At 46.7% G+C, this 13000-nt stretch overlaps 1 pseudogene; it reads right to left on the minus strand.

Moving 5' to 3' along the window:
• Nucleotides 1-601: 601 nt before the first annotated feature.
• Nucleotides 602-13000, minus strand: part of LOC146341770 (vomeronasal type-2 receptor 26-like) — a 35987-nt pseudogene continuing 23588 nt past the window's right edge.

Raw genomic sequence — 13000 nt, forward strand, 5'->3', positions numbered from 1 at the left:
AAAATATGGTGTTTGTATCAAATCAGTGGTGAACACTTATGGATTCAGGATTTAGTCAGAGGATGCATGCCTGACTCCCCCTTTAGCCCGAAGGACAAATGTGGAAAAGGTATGTTGCCACCAGCCAAGTCACCAGCTTCTCCAGATAATTATTAGACAACACACTCCAATGTTCTCAGTAGGACATACTTCATACTCCACTCAGGTAAGTGCTCCATTTCATGCACCTTTCGTGGGTTGGGGGGGCGGGGGCTTTGTTCTGCGATGGATTTCAGGGGGTCAAATGCACTGGCATTCGGCCTCACCGAGATCCATTGTGGAATTCTCTGACATCCCTAGACAAATGTGGAAAAGGTATGTAGCCACCAGCCAACTCACCAGATTCTCCTGAAAATTATTAAGCAATACATTCCGGTGTTCTCAGTATGACATACTTCGAATTAATAGGAATAGAATCAGATTCCATGTTCATCAATACAATAGGCTCCACTTGCTTGAGAACTAAGACCAATATTTTTCCTTCATAAATAATGCAGACTAATAATACATACATTCTGAGGAGAAAATACTGATTTGCACAGTCTTTCACTGTCTTTCACATTCATTTTGCCCTTATTATTTGCCCTCTGATGTTCAGGTCCGGGCTGAACAAAAGGATGTAGCATTTGGGAAAAAAAGATGCAAGAAAGTAAGCCAGCACTGGAAGTTAGGATAGAGAAGATCTCCACAGCCATCAAATATTTTCCTTTGGTACTCGGATAGGCTGGAACAAAGGACAGCCAAACACTACAAAAGACCAACATGCTGAAAGTGATAAATTTGGCCTCATTGAAACTGTCTGGCAACTTCCTGGCTAGGAAAGCTACTGTGAAGCTGACAATGGCCAGAAAGCCCATGTAGCCCGGGGCAAAGTAGAAAATGATGCTAGAACCTTCATTACATTCTGCTATAATTTCTCTATTTAGTGAATGACTGTCCATATCTGGGAATGGAGGAAATGGACTTAGCCAAATTATACAAATTCCTGCTTGAATAAAGGAGCAGGAACTAATTATCAGATTTGCCACCTTTTTCCAATCCATTGACTGATTCTGGATCCTCGTTTGGTTGCCATAAATGCCAGAACCACAGTGATGGTTTTTGCCAAAAGAACAGAAAGAGCAACTGAGAAGATGATGCCAAAACCTGTTTGCCGGAAGAGGTAGGCAATGTTCATTCTCTGTGCAATGAACAGTAATGGGCAGAGAAAGCAAAGAAGGAGGGAGATGAGCAGGATGTAGGCGAGGCTCCGGTTGTTGGCTCTTACTATGGGAGTGTCCTGATGCTTAACAAAGGTTCCATGGATCACAGCTGTGGTCAGAGCAAAAGCAACAGCAGTCAAAGCCAAAGTGATCCCCAAAGGTTCCTGATAGGAGAGATAGCTTATAACCTTTGGAATGCATTGATTTTTTTTTCTAGATTGGAATAGTGATGTTCTGAACATTCAGTGCAGGAATCCATATCTGGAAAGAAAAAGCAGTGCTTTTATTTGAGTGATAGAGAGCTGCCATCTAGCAAGATGGTAGAGACCTTAAAGCAACAATGCAGCATAGTTCAAAGATCCTATCCTCATCAGACAGCATTGCCCACATACATCTACATTAATCCATATCTAGAAAGCAAAGATATATATATATATAACAAAATAAGCCTTTAATATGAGAAAGAACATGGTGCTTTGTGGTGTATCATGTAATGCATGAACTGTGAGCCAGGACCTCTGTGTGTAAATCTCACCGGATCTCACCTGGAAACCACACACATGCACACACACAACCTGACAATCTCTAGTGGCACAGTCAGCCTCAGCACGTGCCATGCCACTGCCTGACTTAAGCAAACAAAGACTTTCCCCATCAGTCTGCCACCTGTGCACCTGCCCCTGTTGAAACTGCCAGTCACTTGCGACATCTTCCACCCTACCAGCTCCGATTCTGGCAGTAGCAGCCACAGAATCCTATTGTAGAATCTTAGCTCCCACTCGATTCCAGAGTGTCAGTCAAAGCAGAAGACAACTGCCATTTAAACTCCTCTGAAATGCAATACCCAATATGACACAAGCTGGGCCTCCACTCTAAAGTCAGATGGCAGTGGTGGCTGAACCTGAGTTGGGCAGGCAGTTGTAGGGGAAGGTGGCAGAGCATGGTCATTTCACCATCCATCTCTATTTGCCAACTGAGGCAGGTGGCTTACCGAACCTGATGGTAGGGCTGGTCTTCGGTGTTGTGTTTACCTGGGATTCTATTGGAAGAAAGTCACTGGAGGATTATGGCATTTTGCAATATTTGAGTTTATTTTAGGGATGGCGGAGAATTTCTCCACGAATCTCGGTGAGGCCGAATGCCAACGCATTCGGCCCCCCAAAATTGGTGGGAAAATTCTCCTCCCCCTCCGCCCCCCCCGGGATGGGACTTATCTCCTTCGAATGTCCCTCTCGGCAGCGGGTCCCGGCGGCGTTTCAGCAGGGGCAGGGGCGGCGGCCAGTCTTCCGACCGGCTGCCGCCGCCATTACAAAGCAAAGTAAAAAAACCCAAACAAACACGTGATAGGCTACATAACAATTTACGTAGCCTATCACAGCTAGATTTTCAAAGTCAGCCGTGATAGGCTACGTAAATCTTTACGTAGCCTATCACGGGTGACTTTGAAAAAAAAAGTGCGTACGCAAATGGTGGTGCCCATGGGCACCGCCATTTGCGTTCCTTATTTGGGCAGCAGTAGTCTATGTAAAGATTTACGTAGACTACCCCTGCCCAAACAAGGAACACAAATGGCGGCGCCCATAGCACCGCCATTTGCGTAGGTGCTTTTTTTTCCCCAAAAAAATCACCCGTGATAGGCTACGTGACGATTTACGTAGCCTATCACGGCTGACTTTGAAAATCTAGCCGTGATAGGCTACGTAAATCGTTACGTAGCCTATCACGTGGTTTGTTTGTTTTTTTACTTTATTTTTTTTATTTCGTGGCCGGGGAGTTGGGGCGCTCCCCCCTGGCCTGAATTTCGGCGTTGAGGGATGGGGGGCCTCCCCGCGGCCTGAAGTTTGGCTGGGCGGGGGGGCGCCTCCTCCCCGCCATGAACTTCAGGGGGAGAACTGAAGCGCCTCCCCCCCACCGCGAAGCAAGCTGCAGGACCAGGTAAGGGACTTTCGTCCATCCTTAGTTTATTTACAAAGTTGCAGGATGAACATAGTTGGAAAAAACACTGCAATAGCAACCCTGCCTTATCCACATCAGATCTCCAGAGAGGAGATATAATCCTTAGATACATCCATCGTTTCATGTCCCAAATGTTCTTGTATTTTTACTCACTCATACCAAGCTTGTGCTCTCCCTCTTGCTAGAGGGGGTGAATAAGGATGAGTTACCTTCTTCAACCAACTCCAAGCCCTCCTGGGGCATTTTCTTTAAATTCCACAACAGAAGATGGGCCTGGAAACATTGCCACTGACTATTAAGGAACATTTTCATCATCCTGGCCCCATTAATCTTCTCCAGTCAAGCTCCTCACAAATGTAGAACAACCTGTCCATCTATCATCCATCCATTATAACTGTATATTGTAAAATTTTCACAGACACTATATTCATTCTTCCTGGCATCTAGCTTTCAAAATGGAGTGATTTCTTTCTTTCTTTGAGAAAACATTGTAACTAGGGATGGGGGAGAATTTCTCCCCGAAACTTCCAGGGGCCGAGTGCCAACGTGTTCGGCCCCCCGAAGTAGTTTCGGGGAGAAATTCTCCGCATCCCCCCCGCCCCCCACACCCCCCCCGGGACGGGACTTACCTTTCCCGAATGTCCCTCCCGGCGGCGGGTCCAGGCAGCGGTTCGTCAGGTCTTTGTCAGGGGTTGGGGCGGCAGCTGGTCTTTCGACTGGCTGCCGCCGCCGCCATTCCAATAAAAGTAAAACAAAAAAAAACGCCCCCGTGATAGGCTACGTGATGATTAACATAGCCTATCATGGCTAGATTTGCAAAGTCAGCCGTGATAGGCTACGTTAATCGTCACGTAGCCTATCACGGGGGTGTTTTTTTTTTTAACTTTTTATTTCGCAGCTGGGCGAGGTGAGGCGCCTCCTCCCCGGCCTGAATTTCAGCCGGGTGAGGCGGGAAGCCTCCCCCATGGCCTGAATTTCAGCTGGGCGAGGCGGGAAGCCTCCCCTCCCGGCCTGAACTTCGGGGGGAGCAGCGAAGCGCCTCCCCCCCACCGCGAACAAGCTGCAAGACCAGGTAAGTGGCTTTCGTGCACTCCTAATTGAAACATAGAGAACATAGAATTATGTGACTGACATAGATTCAGAAACAGAGCTATCATGATCCAAAGCATGCACCTTTATTTGATGACACATCACCATGTTCTTTATCAGTAGCTGCCTATAAATACTTCTTCCTTGTTTCATAGAAGCATAGAATAGTACGGTTGGAAGGGGCCTCAAAGTAGGGATGGCGGAGAATTTCTCCACGAATCCCGGTGAGGCCGAATGCCAATGCATTCGGTCCCCTGAAATTGGTGGTGAAATTCTCCACCCCCCCACCCCCCCGGGATGGGACTTACCTCCTTCGAATGTCCCTCTCGGTGGCAGTCCCGGCGGCATTTCGGCGGGGGTGGGGGCGGCGGCCGGTCTTCCGACCTGCTGCCGCCGCTATTACAAAGTAAAGTAAAAAACAAACAAACACGTGATAGGCCTCGTAACGATTTACGTAGCCTATCACGGCTAGATTTCCAAAGTCAGCCATGATAGGCTACGTAAATCTTTACGTAGCCTATCACGGGTGACTTTGAAAAAAAAAATGCGCGTACGCAAATGGCGATGCCCATGGGCGCCGCCATTTGCGTACATGCTTTTTTTTTTTTCAGAGTCACCCGTGATAGGCTACATAAAAATTTATGTAGCCTATCATGGCTGACTTTGAAAATCTAGCCATGATAGGCTACATAAATCGTTACGTAGCCTATCGTGTGTGTGTGTTTTTTTACTTTATTTTTTATTTTGCGGCCTGGGAGACGGGGAGCTCCCCCCCGGTCTGAATTTCGGCAGCGAGGGATGGGGCGCCTCCCCCCCGGCCTGAATTCTGGCCAGGCTGGGCGGGGCGCCTCCTCCCCTGCCAAGAACTTTGGGGGGAGAACCGAAGCGCCTCCCCCCCACCGCGAAGCAAGCTGCGGGACCAGGTAAGGGACTTTCGTCCATCTTTACCTCTAAGACCATTGAGTCCAACCCCCTGCTCAATGCAGGAATCTAAGTCAAAGCATCCCTGACAAGTGGCTGTCCAGCCTCGTTTTGAATGCCTCCAGTGTGGGAGAGCCGACCACCTCCCCAGGTAATTGGTTCCATTGTTGTATTGCTCTAACAGTCAGGAAGTTTTTTGTGATGTTCAGCCAGAATCTTGCTTCCTGTTACTTGAGCCCGTTATTCTGAGTCCTGCCCTCTGGGATGGTCGAGAAGAGATCCTGGCCTCCCTCTCTGTGACAACCTTTCACGGACTTGAAGAGCACTATCATATGTCCCCTAAGTCTTCGCTTCCCGAGGCTAAACATGCCTAGTTCTTTCAGTCTCTCCTCACAGACCATCTTTGATGCCCTCCTCTAAACTAGGCATGGCAAAGAATTCCATCACGGACTCCAATGAGGCCGGATTCTTAGAATCCACTCCCCCCGGACTCCGTGGTGGAATGGACCACCCCGGCTCACCACCCTGCGAAGTCCAACGTGGCCAGATCCTACCTGGCAGGCTGGCTCCACTAGCTCCAGATCTGGCCGGGTCCGTCCACTGCCCTGTGCGGATGCAAAATGGCGTCCGGCAGAGTGGACATCATTTGCGTCCTTCCCTTTTTGCCATGATACGCTACGTAAAGATTCACATAGCCTATCGCAGCTGAAGGGAGGCATGCAAATGGCATCCACTACGCCATTTGCGTGCCTCCCTTTGGCCATTATAGACTACGTAAAGATTCATGTAGCATATCACGGCCAAAGGGAGGCACGCAAATGGCATCCGCTATGCTGGATGCCATTTGTGTCAATAGACCAGCTGCGGCCAGCCCCAGCCAGCGGCTCCGCAACTTCGCCATGGAGTGAAGCCAGCCAGGGATGATTCTGGGGGGGGAGGACTGGATCACCTCCCCTCCTGTGGACTAGGGATGTACGAAAGTCCTTTACCTTTTCACGGATTGATTCGCTGTGGGGGGGGAGGCACTCCGTCCCTCCCCCCAGATTCCTCGATGGGGGGGAGGCAATCTGGTCCTCCCCCCTGGAATCCTGCCTGGCCAGCTCTGCTCCACGGTGGTTCCACGGAGCAGCCGGCCAGGGCCGTCCCCAGCGGGTGTTCTGGCCATGGACTGGCTGGTGCGGACGCAAATGGCGGCCGCCATAGCAGCCGCCATTTGTGTCCAGGCAGGCTGCCATGATAGGCTAAGTAAATATTTACGTAGCCTATCACAGCAAGCCAAGCAAAAAAAAAAAAGGTGTACGCAAATGGCGGTGGTACGGTGGCCGCCATTTGCATTCCCCTTTTTTTTGCCGTTTTAGTCTATGTAAATATTTACGTAGACTAAAACGGCGAAAAATAGGGTACGCAAATGGCGGTTGCTGTAGCCGTTGCCATTTGCATACGCGTTTTTTTTTTTTTTTGGCTTGGCTTCCTGTGATAGGCTACATAAATACTTACATAGCCTATCACAGCAAAGACCAGGATGCAAATGGCGGCCGCGGGAGCCGGTCGAAAGACCAGCCGCCGCTGCCACCGCCTGAGCCACCACCGGAGCCACCGCCATCCAGAACATCCACCCCAGGTAAGCCTCATCCTGGGGGGAATCCGTGGGGGGGCGACGGGGCAGGCCGATCCGCCACAGATTTCGGGGGGCTGAATGACAGTGCATTTGGCCTCACTGAAATCCATGGTAGAATTCTCCGCCATCTCTACCGCGGACCCCCCAGTGGACCCAGGTAGGTGTGGTCCATACACCCCTACCGCGTCATCTCTGCATTCCACAGAGCAACCCGGGCTTTGACGGGAGCACCAGCCATACTAGCAGAAAAATCCCCCAGAGCCCTTTGGAATCCATCAGAATACATTAGCCTCCAGGGGTGGACCATTTTAATACATCCCCCACCCTTGAAGAGGGGGAAGGCTGCTAAGAGTCTAAACCTCAACAGGAAGGGACATGTGCATATTTTGGTTAGAAGAGAAGCAATTTCATATTTAAGTTCTTTGAGAACCCTACAATGGATACCACCTGGGCCTGGTGATCAATGAAGTTGAGAACTTCATCTTTTGTCACCACTATTTGCCTCAGTGGCTCAGACTCCCTTCCTGAAAACATCAGTTCAAGCACAGATATCGGTCCAATTTCATCTGCAGTGAAGATGGATGAAAAGAATTAATTCAGCTTCTCCACAATCTCATTGTCCTCCATTAGTACTCCTTTAGCTCCACTGTCATCCAATGATCCAACTGCCTCCCTAGCTGGTTTCCTGATTCTGATAAAGAATTCTTTATAGTTGGCTGTAATGTTGTTAGCGATATGCTCCTCAAAATGCTTTTTGGCATCTCCTTTTGTCTTCTTGAATCGCCTTTGTGCAAGCTTGTGCTCCCTTTCGTTTTCCTCATTTGTGCAAGTTTTCCATTTTCTGAAGGAAGCCTTCTTTTCCTTTAGAGTTTCCTTGACACTGCTCATTAACCGTGCCAGTGACCTTTTGAATTTGGTGCTACCTTTCCTAATCTGTGGTATACATTTTAGCTGAACTTCTATTGCTGTGAATTTGAGTAACCTTCATGAGTTTTGGAGGGATTTAACCATCTTGACTCCCGCTTTCTACTTCCTTTGCACCAGTTCCCTCATTTTAGAGAAGTTGCCTCTTCTGAAGTCAAATGTGACTGTGTTGGACTTCCTGTGCAATTTTCCACTTAAATATATATTAAATCTGATACTACAGCAGTCACTGTTTCCAATTGGTTCAACAACATTTACATCCCATACTAGGTCCTGGGCGATACCACTTAGGATTAAATCCAGGTTTGCCACCCTCTGGTCGGCTCCTCATTTGAGACAAGAAGTTTGCAGCTGGTCTTAGATAAGGTTGCACTCCCTCTAAAAGGCCAAGTGCATAATCTGGGAGCCCTCCGTGGGATCTTTTCTAACTGGGGTATCTGAAGTAGTTGTGGGGTCCAGCAGTGTGTTCTACTAGCTGAGCATGATATGCCAGCTGTGGTCCATTCTGGAGGGGATGGAATCCATACTGTATAAGTCATTTATATCCATATTAGAGTTCAGTGGTTTAATTACTGCCGTTGTGTGCTCCTTAGGATCCATTAATTATTTTACTAATCAGGGGTCTACATAAAATAGGATGGAGACAATGAACAACGTGATATCCATTGAACAATGTGATATGGGTAACTTTCACCCATACCTGAAGCCTAATAACTTATATCATAATGAAATTGATATATTCAGAAGCTGGGAAGAGCCATAAAATCCATAAAATTTGTGGCAAAGAATCTACATATGGAGAGCCAGTGTGGTGTAGTGGCAAGAATTGGACTAGGAGCTGGAAGATCCAGGTTCTAGTCCCCACTTGGCCCTGGAAGCTCACTGGGTGACTTTGGGCCAGTCACAGACTCTCAGCCCAACCCACCTCACAGGGTTGTTGTTGTGAGGATAAAATGGAGAGGAGGAGGATAATGTAAGCTGCCTTGTGTTCCTTAAGGAGGAAAAAAGGCGGGATATAAATGTAATAAATAAATAATAATAATAAATAAATACATAAATAAATATTGCAGGTAATACAGTTGAGAAGTATACATGGATTTAGAAGGCACTGCTATTATCTTACGCTTCCTACAGCCACATCCCTTTCCGATCAAATAAGAGAACTGCTTTTGATTAAAAAAATACCTGCCATGTCAGCAGATTCCCAAGCTCCAGCCTTCTTCCAGGCAGCTGTGATCTGTGTTTGGATCTGGATCCATGCATAGAATGTAGAGCATGTGCCACAGCATGGGCAGCATTGTAGATATTGTAGCTGTGACCGGTCATACCCATTTCAAAGAAAGGGCTAGGGAGGTTTTCCAATTTCTCTTCCCCACTGCAGATTTCCTTGGCAACCTCACTCACACGGGCATTTTTCAACAAACAGTTGAAGGCCTTGTCCCAGAAGTCTTGGATGAATCCATCTTGCTTTTCCCAGGAAGGATTTACATTCCGAAGAAATTGTGTGAATCCTGGTGGTTTACTGGAGTGAACTGAAAAGGATAGCATACCATAGAAAGGTTGCATATCATGGCCCCTTAGACTGCTGCTTGCTATGAAATCCCAGCATGTCATCATAATCCATACCTTACTTACAGGTGAACTCTGGATTGCTCTTTGAAGAAGCCGGCTTATTTCAGTCATAGACAAAAGTGCAGCGTCAGCAAGAAATACATCGGCTTTGCTTTCCAGGAAAGCTGAACTGTATTCCAATTCAGTCTGCAACAACAATGCCTTTCCACCATGTCTTTTGGATTTGGGTGATTTTTCTATGAAGGCAACGCAGATTCCTTTTTGTTGGCAGCAATTTCAGCAAACGCCGTTCTCCACGGTTACTGTCAGTTACGAAGAGCCCGATCCATGTCCATGTGAAATGGACCAGTAACTGGACTATCCCAGTGCACTGGTGAGCCTCGTTTGGGACCATCTGGTACAAGGGGCGGAATAGTGTTTTGTCACCCTTGGAAGGGGGAAAGAATCCACAGGTGAGCTGAAACAGAAGGTATGAATGGAATACAATTTTGTGTGCAATAGGGGTGTACATTGTATCATGTTTACCAAATACCTTATTGGGTAAATTGCATACCTGGATAAATGAGGTCTAGATAATGTAAGCCACAGAATTGGTGGCAAATCACCACTGTGATCTGCAGCACAAGAGGCTAAAATCCCACATAGTTACTGGGGCTCCTGTTTCCGGATACTTTGCAGGATTAAGATCAGCTCCTTTACATGGGTGGTGACCTGCTTTGAATCAGGGATTTTCTTTCTCCGCAAGTTCTATATATTTCATTTTATAGCCACTAGATGGCACTGTGGTTATAGCGGAATTCCACAATTAAACAAAGCAAATATATCAGATCAACATTCTTTATTGGGTTAATTCTGGGCTTCTAAAAAGCCGGATAAAGGTCAGAAAGCGTGGGAGATGCCCTGGAGCTTGATCATCCCAGTGATTAACCTAGATGATGCTTTCTGTACTTTCTGACGTTTCTGAGAAGTCTTTGAAGAGAGACCCACATGCAATGCTTTACTGTACTCCAACCTAGAGGTTAGTGGTGCATGGCCAGGCTATGTCTATTGTAACTGTTTTTGAATCTCGGCACTGGCTGCCATTGAGCTACTGGCCCAATTAAAGGTGTTCGTGCAAGTGTGCAAAAATGCAAGTGCCTCTAAATCTATGGGATGAAGGCACCACAGTCCAATTTCACAGCCAGTATTGGCTGAAGGCGGCAACTAATGACTACCAACCTACCAGTGGAAACTTGTATGTGTCTGCGATTCTGGCAATCTCAAAGTTGATGACAGAGTAAATTCCTCCAGTGATGGCTATCAAATTGTTCTGCATATCACACCTGTAGTTGGGTTGAAATCTATGAAGTGTAGAACGCAATCCAAGGGTACCCATATAGATCATCTGTGGACTGTAGTAGCTCTCACAGTACGGATGTACGAAAGTCACTTACCTTTTCGACGGGGTGATTCGCGGTGGGGGGGAGGCACTCCGCACCTCCCCCCGAAATCCTAACTCAGCTGGCTCTGCTCCGCGGAGATTCCACAGAGCCACCAGCCAGGACCGCCCGCAGCCGGACATCTGGCTGCTGGGCAGCCTGCAGGCAAAACAACAACAACAGCGTACACAAATGGCGACGGCTACGGTGGCCGCTATTTGCATTCCCTTTTTTTCGCTGTTTTAGCCTACGTAAATATTTACGTAAGCTGTTATGACGAAAAAAAGGGGAACACAAAGAGTGTAGTGGGTGCCATTTGCGTTCCTTTTTTCCCACCGTTTCAGCCCACATAAATATTTACGTAAGCTGTTACGGTGGGGGGGGAAAGGAAAGCAAATAGCACCCACTACGCTATTTGCGTTCCCCTTTTTTTCCCGCCGTAATAGCTTACGTAAATATTTACGTAGGCGAAAACAGCAAAAAAAAAAAAAAGGAACGCAAATGGCAGCTGCCGTAGCCACCGCCATTTGCATACAGTTTTTTTTTTTTAGCTTGCCATGATAGGCTACGTAAATACTTACGTAGCCTATCACGGCCTCTGCAGGGACTCAAATGGCGTCCCTGTGTTAGCCGTGATAGGCTACGTAAATACTTACGTAGCCTATCACGACCTCTGCAGGGACTCAAATGGCGTCCCTGTGTTAGCCGTGATAGGCTACGTAATTATTTACGTAGCCTATCACACCTATGATGAGGAAGTGAATGGCAGCCGCAGCACGGCCGCCATTCACAAGTCAGCGCGGACGGCAGTAGGTAAGTGCTCCGTTTCGCGTGCCTTTCGTGAGGTGGGGGGGTGGGGGCTTTGTTCCGCCACAGATTTCGGGGGGCCAAATGCACTGGCATTCAGCCTCACCAAGATCCGTGGTGGAATTCTCTGACAACCCTAACTCATATATGCGGAATCCCAAGGTTACATTAGGTAAGAGTGTCGGATTCTCATTGATCTCCTTTATAGCTAACACCAAAGCTAGGATAAGCTGGTAGTTCTTTGGCATCACACTGTGATATAAAATACATATTGTTTAATACAAGTTTAACAATAGCTGAGGAATCATTGAGAAATACAGTTTCTTATATTATTGATTATCTCTGATCGGACATTGGTTTCTATTCTGTATGATGTGTAGCAGCAGGATTCTACACTGCATGAAAATATTTCAGCTCTCTGTTGCTCCTGTAAAACCTGAGCTGACATCCCCCTTTTCTGTACAGAACATGGGAGGTCACAATCTCATAAAATGGCTCCATTTATGATGTCTGGGCATGCATTCTCCCTCTTAGATAACATCAAAAGATTACCTGGGTAACCTGTAATGGGTTTGTAACCTAGGTGATTATAACCATATCATAACCTTGGTGACCTAACATAGGCCCATTTCCATTTACTACAAAGTCACTGGAAAGGGTTCTACCAACACTGGGACAGGGAATATTGAGTTATCAAAGGTTCAAAGAGATTTTTTTTTGAAGTCAAAACATTACTTTTCTCTCATGCCTGATTGTTTCAGTTAAAGCACAGAATACAAATGTACATTATGATTATAACTTCAGTTCGGAGGTTGTAACAACACACTATATGACTATAACTTTTAAAAGATGACAAAAATATTACCACATTTTCACATTGGAAGAAAACCAGTATTATAAGTATCACAGCCTGAATACATATAGAAAAAAAATAGATTGATAATGTGGTTAATTGGTTTTGTTTGACCAGCTTTCATAACACTTCTCATTTATAGAGTAATTTGGAGCAGTTGGAGTTACATCATATACAATATCTAAGGAATCATTACAACAATTATATTACATATTATCTAGTACTGGATACAAACTAAGAAGAATTCAAAAAGCGATGTCACTAATTCATGGAGGATGAAGCAAACAATGGCTACTGCTCATGACGGCTATATACTACCTCCAGAATCTGGAGCAATCTGTTATAAAGAACACTTAGAATCATAGAATAGTAGGGTTGGAAGGGGCCTACAAGGCCATTCAGTCCAACCCCCTGCTCAATGCAGGAATCCAAGTCAGAGCATCCCTGACAGATGGCTGTCCAGCCTCGTCTTGAACACCCCCAGTGTGGGAGAGCCCACCACCTCCCTAGGTCATTGGTTCCATTGTCGTATTGCGCTAACAGTCAGGAAGTTTTTCCTGTTGTTCAGCCAGAATATGGCTTCCTGTAACTGGAGCCCATT

The sequence above is a fragment of the Heloderma suspectum genome, chromosome 6, assembly GCF_057233095.1.
Source record: "Heloderma suspectum isolate Gila_16-S chromosome 6, 16-S_ref, whole genome shotgun sequence".
In the NCBI taxonomy this organism is placed as follows: Eukaryota; Metazoa; Chordata; class Lepidosauria; order Squamata; family Helodermatidae; genus Heloderma; species Heloderma suspectum.